This window comes from Manacus candei, unplaced genomic scaffold (assembly GCF_025592945.1).
Source record: "Manacus candei isolate 608988 ecotype Guabito, Panama unplaced genomic scaffold, ASM2559294v1 h1tg000015l, whole genome shotgun sequence".
Lineage (NCBI taxonomy): Eukaryota > Metazoa > Chordata > Aves > Passeriformes > Pipridae > Manacus > Manacus candei.
The window spans coordinates 26199485-26217590 of record NW_026138063.1 but is presented as its reverse complement, the minus strand read 5'-3'; the positions used below and the strand labels follow the sequence as shown (position 1 = coordinate 26217590).

Below are 18106 nucleotides of genomic sequence, written 5' to 3'. Positions count from 1 at the left end.
CCACAACTACCAAATTAGCAGAAGTTTCTCACTGCTTTCCTTGGAAAAGATATTACAAAGACCAGTATTTTCACTTCAAATACATCTCGCTCGAGACAAATTCAACTTCCTTGATCCTCCTCCCCAAACCAGAGTTGAAGAATTGCTCATTTTTCCAGTGAGTAACACCAAAGTAGCTTCTACACAGGCTTTTTTTAAGGGGGTAGTTTTTGCAGCTTATCTGCTCTGAACCATTACACCTACTTTTTGACACAAACACACAGCTAATAATCTCCTGGTAACCAGCTATAAAACAAATTGCATTAGAACTACTGATAACACCAACAGCTAAATTCAGTTTTCAGAAAGATAACAAGCGCAACTACAGAGAAGAGGCAGAATGTATCTGGATATTTGGAGAGGGGTTTGGGTTTTTTGGTTGTTTTGTGGCTGGTTTTTTTTTCCTCCTGGAGTTTGCCTTCATGAAACATAAAAGAAAGCAAGCCAAGGATGTGGGAGGGCTAAGAAATGCTCAAGGACCAGAAAGACTGAAAGCTCTCTAGGAGATGGCAGCTTAGGAATCTGGCAAGAACTGAAATGGGCTAGAAGGAGCAATACTGGAAGAAAGAGCAGGTTTCTTGGAGCTTATGGCTAGACAGGAATTTAACTGAAGAAAATGTTTTAAAACAACTTCAAGACTGTGACACCATTAAAACATGCAACAGCCTGTGGGGCAATCTCAGGTGGGGAAAAGCAGGACATGATAACCTTCACTCCCAGCCTGAGTGTTTTCACTTCAGAAAAACAGGCAGTGATGGACAAATCCAGCCACAGAACCCTGCCCACCAGCACAGCCTGTGCTTACCAAAACCCTGGCAGGTGGCCTCCTCAGGGCAACCGTGGTGGCTCATGCTCTCCAAAAGTCATTACCACCACCATCCCAAAGTCCCCAGCACCAGCTGGCCCAGAACAGCACATGCTAGGGCTGCATGACTAGGGGACACGGGGGCTGGCAACATGCTCACAGCTGCTCCCTCCACTTATGGAAACCCTGTGCAGTGTTCAATCGCACCTCAGGTTTGTTTTCTTTCAGATTAGGGAGTTGTGGCAACCAGGGGAGATCCGCATGGGTAGGAGCTAGGAAGAAAGACCTGAGATCTCCTGGCAGCAGTGACCGGTTTCACCAGCTCCGCCGCCGATCAGACACAGACGAGGCGCTGAGCAGGCCACGCGCTGCCCGATGAGGGTCCTGACAGATGGGGAGGGCTGAGGCTCAGCCTAAACCCTGCAGAAGCAGAGCTAAGCCATGAGCAGAAGGGGTTGGGACAGAGCCCTTTCCTGCCCCGCAGGCTCCAAGGCAGCCACCCCACTGCTCAGCCTGTGGTGCATGCATGGCAGGCCATGACGGTCATGCCTGAGGGCACTTCACAGACGTGAAATGCAGGCAACAATTAGGTGAAAAATTAAGCATTTCAAACATCACCTGCAGGGCTTGACATGCCGTCCTCACCCAGTGTAAAATCTCAGCTCAGATGCTGCAAAGGAATAGTTGGGAGAAGAAGTAATTTCTGCAATACCTCAAAAATGTGAAACTTCCAGAGTGTTGTCTGCATGGACAGATGGGAAGAATCAAGCCAAATTAACGTCAGGAATTAATTTTAAAAGTATGAGTTAACACGCATGAATGACCTTGGTACACCCCCACATCTGTAGCCATGGTAAGCTTAAATTTCCTTCATTCCTATTCACTTCCAGCATGAACTAAACTGATTTTGATTAGGAGTGTCCACACTGAAACTTCACATCACTTCTGACATCAAATTTTACAACTAATCTTTAATGAACCTTTCTGAATTTTTCTCCTTAGATTGCAAACATACGATCCTCTATTTACCTAATTAAACAATCCATCCATGAATATCTAATAAAATAGTTACTCAGTTGCACTCCCTTAATAACTAGGAACACTTCTCAACCTTAGAGCACATAGTTCAACTGAAAGATATGGGTGTTTTGCGAAGTGATTTACAAAGTGAGAAGTTTCCAAAACTGAGAGTGGGAAAGCAGAGGTGAGCTACACCACACTGGAAAATTTCCAGGTGCAGATTTGAAGGAGTTTCCCTTTGTTTTTAAAATCATACTTCTAACCACACTTGAAATTGCTGAACCACATCCACAGGGCTTAAAATAATTCCCAGTCCACACCCACGCTATTATATATAAAAGAATAAAATAGAAGACAGAATTAGTGACTGCTCTGAAAGCCAGCAGATAGATCCAAAGAAAATTAGATTCTTTCCATGCAGCTTTCCCTCCTTTCTGCACTTTTCAGACCCCTCTGTTAAAGCAGGCCATGGTTCATGCACACATCACACGGAGCCACTGCTCAGTGCCAAATATACAGCACCTTTTCAGACTCCTCCATCTATAGGTGAGCTGCTCAGCCTGCAAGATTCAAGACGGCTGTCCTTTAAGCACAGGTTAAATTAAATTCGAAGAGCCTGAAAATGCCAATGATCCCTCACTTTGTAGGATGAGCAGAAAGCCTGACTAACCCATCACACAAGGCATTCCTGAATTAAAGTGGCCTTCCAGCGCTGCTCTTCTTTCCTCTCCAGCTGGGCACTCCCACGTCTCTCAAAATACCCTTTCATGTCACAGGCACAAGCAACACCTATTTCTATCAATCCCATTTTTGCCTTTGGGAATCCCCCTGCCTCCAATACTAAAACACATCCAGGGGACTATTTCATCTCTGCTCCCGACTCCTTCAACCTGAATCCCATCTCTGTTCCACTAAAATCTGCCCCTGCAGCATTTGTTGGAGATCCCTTCCATGATGCCTTTTGTTCAGAAAGGTGAAAGGCAGCTCCTTAGGCAGAGTTACAAACTCCACAAAATACCAAGCTCTGGAAGGACTTTGTTAAGATACAACCCGTCGCTCTTTTATGATCTTCCCAGGAAAGCTCTATTCTTTCATGAACATACCCATTTGTGAAAAGTGAATTTCAAGACTGCAGGAACAGCTGTTAATAGGAAACAGGCTTCATATTCACAGACACCGTTATCTGGATGAGAGCAAAATCCATCCAGCACCTTCTCGACTCTCATAAAACATACATATTTCATGTCAGGCTCACCTGTGCAACACCAGCCCAGAGAAACCAGAACATAACATTTCCATTTCTGCAACATTTCTGCTAATGTACCTCACAAAGTGCCTAACGCCCTGATAATTATTTACACAGAATCTCTGCTGGACAAATAAGAGCTGGGTGAAGAACTAATACAAATTTATATAAAAAAATATAAACAACATAAAAAATATATAGCTCCAGAGAATCATTCTAGAATGGTTTAGGTTGGAAGGGATCTCAAAGATCATCTTCTTCCAACCCCCTGCCATGGGCAGGGACACCTTCCACTAGACCAGGCTGCTCCAAGTCCCATCTGAGCTGGCCTTAAACACTTCCAGGGATGGGGCAGCAACAGCTTCTCTGGGCAACCTGTGGCAGGGCCTCACCATCCTCATAGGAAAGAATGTTTCCCTAATATCCCATCTAAATCTACTCTCAGTTTGAAGCCATTCCCCCTTGTCCTGTCACTCCAGGCCCTTGTTAAAGAAAAAAAAAGGCCCTCTCCACCTTTCTTGCAGGCTCCCTTCAGGTACTGGAAGGCTGCAATTAGGTCACCCCAAATCTTTTTCTTCTCCAAGTGAACAATCCCAATCCTCTCAGTCTTTCCTCATAGCAGAGCTGCTCCATCCCTCTAATCATTTTGGTGGCCTCCTCTGGACGTGCTCCAACAGGTCCATGTCCTTCCTGTGCTAGGGACCCCAGAGCTGGAAGCAGCACTGCATGTGGGGTCTCACACAAGCAATGGTGAGATTACCTTTATCCCAGCTATTACAATCTTGTATGTCTAAATTTCTAATTTCTTTAAGACCCCTTGCAAGCACAAAGGATGGCAGGATTACAGGCAGGTCATCAGGATAATCAAGAATTTACACAGTTATTCTCCACCTCTGTACCAAAGTAATGTTATGTATGTATGGATGTAGTTAAGTTATGCAGAACTAAACCTTTGGGGAAAGAGAAGAAAACCCTAAACTCAAACAAATAAATAAACATTAAACAACCCAACTTATATAACAAAGGATCACGCTCAAATTTTCAGTCTTGCTAGGCAATGCAACTCAGCATGAAGGTTGAGCAATAAAGAGATTTTTTTATTTATTTATTTATTTTAAATGCAAACTAATTGCTTTTGAGGTGCTCTGTGCCTCAGCTGCTGTGTTCAGAAGGCACAGAGCTTGCACACTTTCCTGAGGATTCTGCATTACAAACAAACGTAGGGGTGGGAAAAAAAAAGTCATTACTCTGGTACTGCCCATTAAATGTTATTCCAAGGTAAAAAGCAGGTCCTTGAGATGAGCATGAGGAAACCAGGACTACAGATTTCTTTTAGTTCCCAGGAGATCCATTTTAGAAAGCAGCTATCATTGCTGCATAACTGCCATGGAAATTTTTATTGTCATCCCATCCCAGTGAGCATCACCACACTCTCCCCACAGACTCGGGACTCCGTTGGCACACACAGGTTATCTGCAGAAAATCCAGTGAACGAAGTCAGGTTGATTGGAACACCTTTGATTTCCTAATCAGCCAAGTGCTGCACCACAAAGACAAAGGCAAGCTGTAATGCATATTAATAAATTAATCCCTGCTGTCAGCAACTGCTATTTTTCTGCAAAATTTTACAGTTGAAAATCCAAACTGCTGCAGCCATCCTAAGAGGATGGATGCAACACTGATGAGGGGAGCATTAGCTTGTTTCCCTCACCCCCAGGAATCCCAAGCACAAGCCAGGACTTCGTGACGAACACTTCTGCCAGTGCCACGGGACCTGCTGAACAGCTCAGTATGCACAACACAGCCAGCCAGACTGGCATCCTGTGCTGAATGCTTCGGGTTCTCCACTTCCTCCAGCAGCACCGAGGTTTGCACCAGCACCAGCTTCCCTCACTTCATTTGCAGTAGCTGCCAGTTCCCGGGGGGAACACAGATCAGGAGCACAGAAGAATGTCAGCACAGTCTGGCACACAGCTCTCTTCTGCGTGTACCAATGCACCATTCCCAGGCAAAGGAGTCTGGGGCACAGGAGACAATACACAAAAGCAAAGGCCTCCCTGCACTTCAGCATCCTGCTGGTAAACGGGGGGATATTCTGTGCAGTGTTTCCATTTTAAATAAAGGTCTCGCAAACAGACCTTTTTTTAGCTATTACAGAAAAAGAAACAGCCAGATGCTATGTTGCAGCTTTCTGCACAACCTCTGCCTGAGAACGGACATTGTGGTAACTTGTGAGCAACAGACCACAAGGAAATATTTAAGAACATCTGATGACTTGCTGGGAGAGCTGAAAGTTCAGAGACACTCCAAGCCAAGTATCTCAGGCAGCTTCCAAATGCTGCAGAGGGACCAGCAAACCCAAGCTAAGCAGAGGCACCACTTGGAACCTGCTGAGACAAAACCAGAGGACAGACTTCCTCTGCTCTGGTTTCACAAATCCCCATTCTGGTTTCACAGACAAGCTCCTGGACCATGTGCAGTCTACTGGTACGTGCTGGGAAGCACAAGTACACCAGAACAGGCACTTCTTGTTGCTTCCCAGCATTCTTCAAACCAAGGGATCTATCCTGCAGAGCTGAAATCATGACAGGTAGGAATGGGTTTAAGTGCTGCCTTAAAACAACCGAGTCACTCTTTTGCAGACCTAGTTCTGGATTCTCCTTTTTATCATCGTTCAGCTCCTCACTCTGGAATCAGTAGGAAAACTCATCTGTAAGTGGAACAAGCAGATGTGCATTAACATCAATATCATCAGTGACTCGCAGGGAGCGGTTTTACGGAAGAAGCTTTGGGTTTACATCTCATTTAAGGCTGAGCTTGCAGCACATACTTCAGAAAGGTAATAAAACTTCTTTTTTACCTATAAGCAAGTGGCTCAAATATGTAAGTTTTTCCAAGGTTTTTAATCACACAAGTGATAACAATGATCTCTGTTGGCTAGACATCTAAGAGCACCTTATACTGAAAGCATCTTATTTCATCTTCTAGCTTTTTCATCAGCACAATTATAATAAAAAGAACATTCAAAGGGACCACTTATATTTCACACTTCATTGACAAGTTACCAGTCAAGCAGCGCAGACTTCAAGCACATCTGAAGTCACCAGAAATTTTAGTAAATCTCTACATAATCTCAATGAAAATGTTCTTCAAACACAAAGATCTCCAGAAGCTGGGCCACCTTACACTCAGAAACAAAGCCCATTCTTGCTGAAGCAGTTATAGTGAAAGCTGGAATATGTAGGTCAGCAATCTAAGAAGGGCTATGGTTAAGACAAAGTATCAGATTGATTCATAATGCTCTTTGATTGCTAATCCTGTGCATAATTGTGATTTACATCACGCTACCAAAATCTGAGAGCTATGGAAAAGATTTGTGCACTTTTTAGAAGATCATCAAGACAATTCTGTCTGATCTTTCACTGTGAAATTTATGAGTGTTGAGTAGAGAACAGGAAAACGACATTTTCACCAAGAGCTGTGTGCACCGCTGAGCACAAAGGGAGGAGGACCATTACTCAGTGGCATCATTCCTGCCCTTCCCAAAGCTGCCAATGCAACAGATCAAGGGTGTCAGGAGAAGCACTGGACATCAAAGAACTTGAGTTCGAATACCTCCTCCACGTCAGTCAGCCAGCAAGCAAAGGACAGGACAACCTGACATGGATTTGGGCCAGCACCCATTACCATCCTCCAGTTCTTACAGCCTGGAGCAAGACAGGAGCTAGGTGAGATATGTGCTGCTAAGTGCCTGTGGTTAAAGGCGCCAGTACGGGCAGTGCCATGGACACACTCCCTCCAGCACAGGGTTGCCCTTCAGTGTCCCTCCGTCCTCCAACAGAGGCCAGCAGGGACATAAACCTCTGAATATACAGTAATCTGCTTCTGCAGCAGTTTCTCTTGCACCACTGTCTCAAGGACAGAGTTAAGATACGGAACATTACAAGGTGCATTTGCTTTGCCCTTCATTAGACCACCCCTGTCCACCTCATACTGGCACCTCTAATTCCTCCCACGCATTTCCCATTTCTGCAGGAGATGACACTGCCAGCAGTCACTGCAAACCAAGGTTTAAGTACTTGCCTATTTTGTCCCTAGAAAACTAGGTCTCTGAGAACGACGATACACCTTCATTTCCACTGTTTGGTTTTAACAAAATTAGAGTATTTGCAAACAAACAGTAGCCACCAGAGCAAGCAACTTGCTCATCAGAGATTCATCAACACCTTTGTGTCAAGGAATTAGGTAGAGATGATCACATATTTCTCCTGTTTTCTGAAACCTCACATTTGCTGCCAGCAGAAGACACATACACGCCCAGCTGAGCACTGCAGCTCCAGTGGTTACACGGCAGCTCACTGCACTGGGGGTCCATCTCCATTTTCAGGCAAGTCACCTCTTTTGTCAGAGGCACACATTTTGGCACTAAATGAAGGAAAGAAAGCCAGCAAATAGATTTATGTGGAACCAAGCTGCACTCCTGCATAGCTGTCCTGTCCCCAACACTGACAGCAGCTGTGCCAGAGGTCCCCCAGCACAACACCTCAGCACTGCGAAGCTGCTTGTCTCTGCAGCACCATCACCAAACCAACTCATTTGCTAAACCATAAGGAAATAGATGATTTACCTGGACTCAGCACCTCCATCACCTCCAGAGCAGCAGCTTGTGCCACAGCAAGGAGAGCAGTTGCCCAGAGCAAAGGAGCCCGGGAGACAGGCTGTCTGTTCTCAGAGGTCCCCAGGTCTGCTGACTTCAACCCCTCAAGCCCTCACCCTCCAACATTAAGAACTGCAGCTCATAAGGAAAGTTTGCCTCATTAGACACTGTTGGCCTCTGTCCCAGGGGCCTTCTGGGGAAGATTTTTCCTGGTAATATTCTTCCTCCTAAGGAACAGTTAGCATCATTCCTATCTATATGAACTCCTCACTTATTTAAAGCTTCACCTAAACCTTCCCTGACACAGTGATGAAGCACAAGGGATGTGTGTTTGTTACCTTGTCCTGGACCCCAGCAGATGAGGGCAACTCTCCAAGATGCACAGCAAAGCTCAATAAAATAAATGGTTTAGCAGCAAAACCCAAGGACAGAAAGCTGTCCCTTTTCCCCTCAGGAACACACCTGCCCCATTCTGCTGGGGTCTCCTTCCACAGACTCCTCTCTGAAAGCAGGAGGATGATGTAGGCTTAAATCACTGTCCTCCATACATTTAAGGTTATCCCAGCTCAGAAAAATGATTCCACAATCCTTTGTGTGAGGAGCATTATAAAATCCCGCTAGGTTAGCTACCAGTCTTTAGGCAAGTGCAGTATTGTAAGCATGCCACTAAAGGAGGAGCTGCACGTAGCAAGTTAGATTCATTCCTCACATATTAACAGGCAGCTCTGGTTTCTCACTCCCTCACAGCCAAGAAAATGTCCTGCTAGATCCAGCTGCCCCACGATGGCACCTTTCCGCTCTCAGATATTTGTTTTGACACTGTCCATCGTTAGATCCAGTTGCAGCAAGCGGATATGGAAACAGCAAAGAGCAGCAGCAGTTCCCACTCCTTCAGCCCCTGCTCCCCTTCTACCGCCCTGATTTACCGGGGGCTCATAAACACAGCAACAGAGATTTGCCCTGAAACAAAAGCCTAGAGCACGGCAGAAGACACGCGTTATTCACTCTCTCTGCAGCCTGACCTGCTGTGCGCTATTAAAAACGAATGCAGCTACTTCTAAAATTACTCAGAGCGTGTATCCCTTGCTACAACTCGCAGGTCCGTGCGGGCTGACCCAGGCCAGCAAGGATCTGTCAAAATTTAGGCGATGGTAAGCACAAGCCGGAGGGAAGGCAGGGGCCGCGATCTGCCTTATCCCCCGCCCATCCTCTCTCCCTCAGTGGCGGAACCGCGCGGGCTCCGCGCTCACCACCGACTTTTGTGCTGGCAAAGCCCCGCCGAGCGGGGAGAGAAGCTGGGGCAGGGGGGACGGGGAGCCAGGGCAGCCACGGCAGCACACGTCTGTCGCTTCGAAGTTTATATTGATGGGGTTATAGGGATAAATAATAATAAGAATTAATAAAGTTACGAGTTGGCGCTCGTCCGCCGGGCGCCGCTCCCCGGAGCCCACCCACCCGCGCGGGTCCGCCTCACGCCGAAGCCGAAACCCCTGAGGGCGGCGGGGCCGGGCTGGGCGCGGCCCTTCCCGCCCTCCCACGGCACCTGCGACCACGCCGGCCCCTCAGGCAATGCCTCTGTCACCGCCGACCCGCCGCCGCTCACCGCCAGCCCGGCCCCGCCGCCGCTCACCGCCAGCCCGGCCCCGCCGCCGCTCACCGCCAGCCCGGCCCCGCCGCCCCTCAGCCGGTCCCTCACTCACCGCCGCCGCCCGCCTTTGTTGCCGCCGCGGCCAAGGCATTTAAGGCGCTGAGGTGGGGGGGCGGGGGCCGCCGCTCGGGGGAGGTGCCGCCGCCAGCCCGGCTAGCTAGGCGGGTACGGGGCATCCTCCGCACCCGCGCCGTCCTCCCACCACGGCAGAGCTGCGGAGAGGAGGAGCGGTGCCTCTGACCGGCCGCCCCCAGTACAGCCCAGCCCAGCCCAGCACAGCCCAGCCCAGCACAGCCCGGGCACCCCTTTAGCCCGGGCAGCGGTGACACCAGGCTGGGGAGGGTCTCGCTCGGTGCCGCACGTGTCCCCACGCTCCGCAGCACCCTCGGGTGGGAGCCCCACCGCTGGCCCTGCCCACCGGCCTCGGGGATCTCGCTCTGGAAAGGCGCAAAAAGCGATCGTCCCCTGTTACTGGCACGGGCAGAGCTGCCATCCAGCTCCATCACTACGGACTCATTTTGAATAGACACTGCAGATACGTCAATACTTCATTAGCGAGTCGCAGGCAGCCTCCCCCAGCACCTATTTTAGGGCCGCCCCGGGAGAGCCCTCTGGCCTACGGCTCTCTTGGGTCCGCCGAGGGATGGCCGTGGCATGGAAAACGGGGCACACGGGTACTGGCTGGTTTAAAATTGCCTCAGCCTTTAACTACTTTCAGCCTCTTCCCTGTCAAACGTACAAGCGTGAGCAGGGATCTGTGCGTGCAATACATTTTGCCAAACTGTGTATTTGTCAGCGTCCCGGAAAAGTAACCTGATTATTGTGATCATAAAAGCTTGAACTCTGGGTCCTGGCCATGCAAGCCAAAAACAAAGGTCCTGCTTAAATCAGCACCAGTCCCCATTGTGGGCAATCAGGGCTGCAGGAGATGGTACATTGTACCTATCCTGGCTGCTGCACTTCCACTGCTCAACTGGAAAGAGCAAGCAAACTGTTTCTGAGGTGTATCCATGTTTTTCACCTTGAAAGGTGTCAGCATCTGGTCTGGGGTTATATCCTTCAAGTTTGTGTCCAAAATCAGCATCTCACTGTGCATTATTCCCACCTTGCCTGGAGACGATGTTCTGCTGCACAACGTACCTCTGCTCCCACTGGACAAAGCAAAATCTTCCCAAGGGCTTTCCAACAGCAGAGAAGATGAAATATCTGCAAGGACAGGTAAAGTTTTTCTAGATAAACCCTCAGGAAAGAAATAGCCCACAGTGCTGTTGCAGAATGCAGGTTCACACTGTAACTCCATCCTTTCCCCAGGTACTCCCGTTAAGGCTGGTACCAGTCTGAACCAGGCTCTGGGGGGGTAAAATCGAAGGGGGAGACACGGCTTTCATGTGTGATGCAGCCAATTCCTGGTTGGAGAGGGCTGCATCCAGGAGAGAAGCTGGATAAGGAGCTCTCTGCAAGCAGTTTGATGCACTGCCTGGGAGAATCAGGGGAGCAGATTCTTGATGCTTGCCTGGACCAGGCTGGAGCACAGGGCTTGGTCCTGGACAAGTTTACATACAGCACCCTGTGCACTTCCGGCCCCTTGGCTGAGAGCACTGTTGTTGGAGCATGAGCACCGGAGCTGAGGTTTCACAGCAGGCAGACACTTTCCTGCACAGGCAAAGTCATTTAGGGTACTTCCTGGCCTTTCTAAGCTGGTTAAACTTTACATATATGCTGAACCCAAAGGCAGATGAGTGTCTGCAGCTTCTTTGAGTAGGGATCTAAGTGAGACAGGCAGCTGGCCAGCCCACATTTACCACTAAGTGGGGTATGTTTATGTGGATGTTTGCTCGGAAAGGTTTTAGCCTGGGCCAAGATCCTTCACTGAGCATCTTCCCAGTCCTTTTGCACTTAGATTGTGTGGAGGTAGGTACATGCTGTCCGTGCAAGGAGATGCACAAAAGCTTCCTGCCCTTCCCTTCGGGGGCTTCAGGTTGGGAACACTGGAGTGTTCCCCTTTCTGCCTCCCCCTCCACCCACTCCTCTTTCGCAGAAGTCCCCTTCTTGCTGGTCCTTGGCTCCATCTCAGGTTCCTTCTGGGCTGCACTGCTTGCAGGATGGATCATAACAAGTTCACCTGCCTGGATAGTACAGAAATCTCCAAACTACTGTAAGCAGTTCCCCTCCCCTCCTGACACTGTTCATCCCTCCCTTCTTTCTGTACCAAGGTTTCAGACCATGACGGTGCCAGAGGAAGGACCACACATGGCAGAAGGAAACCTTCCCCTACCTTTGGAAATGCTCATAAAATCTACAGATAACTGAAAACAGTCTGCTGGAGTCCAGGAGCCTCTGGGGGGTGGGGGGGGAACCTCACCCACTCACCTTGCCATGCCCCCGGGGAAGCAGCAGAGGAGACCACAGGGGAAGCAAGGGAGAGCATCCAAATTCCGGAGAGATATGCTGAGCTGTGCTGGCTTTTTCAGGCTGATGACTCCTACCTTCCAGCAGAGCTTCTTTATGGAGAACAAAGCTGGCATCAGCATCTTCATCCAAGCCATTTTTTCCTATGCTGCAGAAGAACTAGCAGTTCAGGGAAAAGTGCTGGGAGTCATCGTCATTGTTCTCTATTCGTCACTCTGAAGAGATGAGCAGACTCAGAAGAGAAACAGGATAAAAAGGTGGCTGTTGTCCTAGTGTGCTCTTGTCCTGTATAAACCACATCTCAATCCAGTTCAGGGATTCTTGTACCCCCTCAGCGTTGGCAGCTGCTGCTGGATGTCCCAGTGTTACTGATTCTCCAGATTCTCCAGTGTCCAGTGCCCTCAGTGGGTTTGGTGGAAAGCAGCAGGCACATCTGGGTGCTGGCTGAGAGCTTTGCCCCCAGGGCCATATGCATGTGACTTCTAGTCATGACTGAATCAGTGGGAAGGGGGCACAATTACCTGTGCATTGCTAGAAACCTCCCAGATGAGCACTCAGCTGCTCAATGAAGTAATTAATATTTATGCTTCATGCCTGCTAATATTAGAAGTTCGGGAACGGTAGATAATGCTTTTATGGGGCTGTTAAAAAGAATCTTCCTCAAAGACTCCTTTACTGAGAGGCCTATAAAGGTGGGTTTGAGTGTCTTTTACATGAAAAAATATTTTGTCACATCTTCAATCCCTTAATTCCTTGCTTAAAGCTCTAATAGCTTTATGATAAAAAGTTGCCACCTTCTCAACTGCTTGACCTGATTGTCCTTGAACTGCAGGAAAACCACACATGCTTGGGCAGAGCAGTTGCAGGGAAGTCCCACCATGCTTGGGATGTGCAGTGGCAGAAATTTTCTCCTGAAGCTTCTGGCTTCAGCACAGTGAAACCAGCTAACAAAAAATATTGAAACTAATCTCAAAAAGCCACATTGTCCGTCCTTGCTGCCAAAACCTGCATTCTTGACAGAGGTTTGTCTAACGTGGTCCTAAAAACATCTATTGGTGGAGACATGCCAACCTGTGTCTTTTCCAGTGCTTATTTATCTTGCAGTTGGAAAGCTTTTCTCAATGTCTTTTCAAAAATATTATTGCAATTTTCCCCTATTCCCAGTGGGAGATCAATTTACTGCCTTACTCTGTGGTAGTCTTTTATACTCTTAAAGGCTTAACTCATCTCCCTAGTCCTCCTTCCACTGGATTAACCAATGCTAGTTCACTCCGCCTGTCCTCACAGGTCACATTTTCAAGTTCTCCAGTCTTCCTTGCTGCCCATCTCCAGTTCCTCTCCAGTCAGGCTTTATCTTTTGACACCTGTCCTGAAGCCTGCCCTGGCTTGAGCAGAGGGAAAGGGTTGGATGGGATGTAAAAGTGCCCTTCTGTCTGCATTCTCCATTTCACTTCCTTTGCTCACAGGGGTGTTGTTGGCAGCTTGTGTTTAGCCTGCTATGGTCTGAACTGACCAAGGATTTTTTGGGATGACCAGTGCCCAGCCAGCCCCTGGCCAGGATTCCGAGGCAGCAGCAGCAGCCAGACCCCTGCTCAGAGAGGGATGCTGAGCAGAGAGGAGCATGATGCCACTCAGCCTCCTTGCCCTCCTGCACACGTTTCTTCTCCTGGCCCATTTAGGAGCGTTGGATTCTTGCACAGGCAGGATAAGTCTTGTTTTCCTAATTCCCATGGCTGCACTTTCCAGACAAAAGTGAAGAAAAACAGGAGTTAGACCACGGTGTTTCTTCCCTTGGCCAGCTGCAGTCTCCTGGGGCTGAGCGAGGCCACCAGAGCCTGTGATTCATTATGCCTATGCTGCATTTCTCTCTTTTGTTGGGACACTGCTATTCAATAAAAATGTGATGCATTTGACTATGGCAGAAACGGCAGACTCCAGGCAGCAAAAGCAACCAGAAAGGAGGATGTGTAATCCCTGCTGGCACACACGCAGTGTATACACACAGCAACAATTAGGCAGGTTCAGTTGTCTCAGATCACAGTCTCAGATGTTATAAATGCAAGTCCACACACAGCCCAAGCTAAAACAGGCAGATCCCATTTTTTTTTCCTGGAAAATTCTGTGTCACTGAGTTGTCTCCTATAGAAGAAAGCAAAATCTCACTCTGATCCGGGAATTATCTGTCTGCGAATGGGTAGCACAAATCCCAGCAGCCTGTGGGCCAGGCTTTCTTCTGCAATTCTACTGCACAAGCACAGAGTTTAGGGTGGCACAGCAGCCTCTGAACTTGCATCCTCCCTTCATCTGTCAGAGGAGGGAGAGGGGGCCAGAGGCTGAGCTGGGACGTGGTTCACCAGGGATGCACCTTTTTGTCTGCTCAGCTCCCTGTCAGAGCAGCCCAGGTTCCCCTTTGTGCTCAACAGCAGGAGCCAAAGCTTGAGGGGAAAGTTAAATACATGTCAGTTTAAATACACGGCATGTATTAAATGCAGCAGTCACTCCTCCCTCTGCCCAGACACCTCATGTACCAGGGCTTGGCAGGGTGCTGGATTCACTGCACGATCCAGCCCCTAACCAGCAGTCTGAGCAGAGCCCATCACAGCAAGTCACATAAGTGGGGTTTTCTCCCATGTAGTTTTGGTCACAGTGACTGACCACACTTGTCCTCTGCCTCCAGGGGCCTGTGCCATGGCCTGGGTGCAGCACAACCCCACATACACTGTCTTATAACCTCACTGGGCTGTGGTTATAATTTCCCAGCAATCTTGTAGGCACAGCAGTGGGGCAGAACGGCATAGGCAAAGACACAGGTAACCCAGCCCTGTTCATCTCCCACCTCCTCCCAGGCTGGCACAGGAGGAGGTTGCTCCAAAGCCAGACCGTGATGCACAGCAACATGCCAATGAGAAAAATCACACCACTCCCTTTGGTGTTATGTTCCAGCCAAGCTAAAAATAAACTGCAGGTAGCATTTTCTTTGTTTTCTTCACACAGTGGAGAAGATTCAAGTCTGAACAATTAAGACCTAAAATGATTCCTGCAATCAGCATCCTAACATGATTATGTACACTGCTGGTGTCTTCAGCTTTTTCGTTCATGAGTATAAAGTGAGGAAGAAAATAGCATTGAGCGCTATTTAGGTAAGAGAAAAATTCACATACTTTTAAGCTTAGCAGAATCAGATTACAAGTGACATTTTTCCCCTCACCTCTGCACGTTATCATGATCATGGTTAAAAAACTGTTAAGTTAGCCTTTCTATGAAAGAAGAGAACTTCAGCGGGAGAACTTGAGGCCCTTGCCGTTGCTACAGAACCCGCTGTCCCCCAAAAACAATTTTTAGACTAGTTAAGTTCAAGTGTAATCAAAACATCTTTAAATTACTTCTTGCACAAAGCAATAAAGCAATATCATAAGTGTGGAATAAAGTCCAGTGCTACTGACCCTGTGAGCCATAAACCTACAAAGGCAGCGGCAGGAGGCAATCAGGATTTACCGTGTGAAGCTGTTTGAGTAGAAAGGGACTGGGAGTAGTGGTAATTTCTCCCAAACTCATTTTCTGGAGGTGAGGTGTACTGCAGCCCCATCAGTGCTCTGGAGGAGGGGGATGTCTTCTTTGGAGCACAATCAACAGTTTGGGAGGTCAAGAGATGAGCAAGAGAAATTTCCTTGGACAAGAGTAGAGTTCCCCGGCCCAGACTCATGGGCAAGAGGAGACTCCTTGCAGAATCTGTGTTATTTCTCACAGATGCTTGTTTTTTCAGGCTGGCAGGAAGAGTGCAATTGCCTGCAGCCACTACACGGTGAGTGTTCATTCCTGTGGGTCAGCAGAGGTCAGTGGCCATCCTTTAAAGATTTCCTGCCTGCAGAAGAGCTGCCCTTCCCTCTGCACACATGGGAGTGTAGCCATCAGACCCAAGACATGGCTGTCAGCAGTCCCCAGTCAGACTTTGGTTGAAGATAGCCCCAAAACTTTGTTTTTGTCGTGGTAATCCAGACTCTGGATATCTTTGGATTACCTCTCTGGCTCAGCTCCAAGAGCAGCAGTTTGCTTCTGTGCAAAATCAGCCCAAATCTGCCTGACTTTGCACTGAAGCAAGTGAAGAGCTTTCACAGGCTCTGCTCTACCACAGTGTGGGGTCTCTTAAGTGTTTGTGTTTTGGCTTTTTTTTTTTTTTTTTTTTGGAGAGGGGAGGAGGCAGCAGCCTTCTCTGTGGAGGTAAATTGCACAGCCCTGAAGCAGTAACACACCAAACCCTGTGCTTCTCCTCTCTGTACTATAAAACCACCACAGGTCAAACATAAAAGCACATCTGACATGGTCACAGTGCCCTGAAGTTTTGCAGCGTCTCTATTTTCTTGCCCAGAGAAATATTCTGAGCCAAAAGTTGCTTATACAGGAGTGTTATAATTTTGTCCTCTTGTCCTCCATGAAATGCAAACAAACCACATGGCTCAAAAATCAAATGAGCTTGATCTGGGGCTGGCTGGCTTTCTATAGCAATTAGACTGTGGGCAATAAACCATTTCATTACAAGGCACTCCAAGGTCAGACCCCGAAGAAAAGATCTGACACTTTGGTCAGCACCTGCCCTTAGTGGTAACATAATGTTTTAATGAAAACCAAGAACTCCAACATGAAAACCACTCATTTTGAAGTTTTTCTATTGATGAATTTTAATGAAAATATTTGTCTTAAAGTTGTTAGGGAAAAAAATACAAAACACACATCAAAAAACTTAGTTAATGGAAAAATAAAGTCAAGGAAACATTTTAAAGTAGTTCTCATCGGGACAAACTCCTCAGAGTCCTGAACAAAGAAATGCAACATCTCCTACTGAAGGAACAGTGTGTCCAGACTCTCTTCTTCTTACTCTATCTGGTGTATGTATGTGCAGAGTTGAAGAATGTGCAGAGTTGAACTCAACCCAGTAAGTCTAAGAAATCTTTAAAGATACATCAAAACTCAGAACAGGCTGAACAGAAAAAAGTGGCCTTGGCAGAAACCATTTTTAGTTTCATCTGGAACACAGAGTGTTTTTTGTACTCATCATGCGATCCCAGTGTATGCAAGGAGTGCTTTGGGTTGGACTAGGGATTTTTGGTTCTGCTTATGAGAGGGCATCACCTCTCCACGTTTCTTGTCCATGGCAAAGAGACACAGGGATGATGGGCCTTGCGCAGGCTCCACACTTCTGCAGGGTGTTCTCATCTAATCGATAGAGTTGTCTGACTGAAATTAAAGCAGAGCTGAAATTAAAGGATGTATTAGACAAGGTTTAAGAAAAGAAATTATTGCTTACCTTCCTTTTTAGTGAACTCATGATAAGCCAGCTGATGTCCAACTATATGCTGTTCCTGCCTGCTTCTACAAACTCTGTGTTACCCTTCGACCCCTTCTTTCCTTTAAATCCAGAATGGTGCTTTGAATTGATGAAACTGTAAAATTCCTTCCTGAAGTAATTAGCTACTTGATGTTGGGCAATGCTGTGCTGGAAAGGGCATGGCTTTCCACTGTCCCTAGCAGGGAAGCAGCAGAATATTTTTGCCACGTGTCATTGACATTACAAGTTTGCAATTTCCCCTTGGTCCTCCTGGGTATAGTTTTATTATCGTATCTGTACCTACATCCTTACCATGCTTTACACCTTGAGATCCTGAACTGATCTGCCAACTAAGTACCTGCATTTTAAGTCACAAATGTGGAAGTTCAGGGACAGATTTTACAGCCCTTACACTGTTGATCCTGTGTCCGAGACACTCCACCACAGTCCCACCATGATGTTGCTCAACACAGCAACATGTCACAGATTCTACATTTTTAAGATTTCCAGAGAACTGGTTGGGGTAGTGAGCAGTATTTGGTCACTCCTTTTATGATGGTTCATTGGAAAGTCAAGGTTTTTTTCTTTCTCATTCTTGAGCCTGCTATTAAGAGGATTTTAAGATCAACAAATAAAATTCTTTCATGTTCAGTCTTGATGTTGGTTTCCTGAAGAAGTGCAAGAAGAGGTTGTTGTATAAGGGTGCTGGAAATGCTGATGACAGCATGTCCTGAGCCCATGCTACACATGAGACAACAACAACTGTGGATCCTTGTTTGAGAAAATCCAGTAGGGGAGGCAAGGTATTCAATAAGATGCAGCTGTCTGGCATGCTGGATTTTTAATCTGTGTCCAAATTAGGACTAAGAAGAGCTCACTCAGCATCTACTTCAGCAGCACCTGGAAAGCCACTTTCCAGGAACACTGATGCTTGTGATACTTGGCTGCAGTTGTAGCAT

At 47.4% G+C, this 18106-nt stretch overlaps 1 protein-coding gene and 1 pseudogene across 5 annotated transcripts in view; one reads left to right on the top strand and one right to left on the bottom strand.

Moving 5' to 3' along the window:
* ST6GAL1 (ST6 beta-galactoside alpha-2,6-sialyltransferase 1) overlaps nucleotides 1–9616 on the bottom strand; it is a 40783-nt gene extending 31167 nt beyond the window's left edge. Inside the window, exon 1 of one of the 5 annotated variants that reach the window (XM_051781583.1) lies at nucleotides 9468–9616. The gene's annotated coding sequence lies outside the window, so the exon portion shown is untranslated. The other 4 variants (XM_051781581.1, XM_051781592.1, XM_051781586.1 and 1 more) reach the window with 4 other exon arrangements.
* The window catches only part of LOC127468440 (NADH-ubiquinone oxidoreductase chain 2-like), a 194661-nt pseudogene extending 176992 nt beyond the window's left edge, over nucleotides 1–17669 (top strand).
* Nucleotides 17670–18106: the final 437 nt, after the last annotated feature.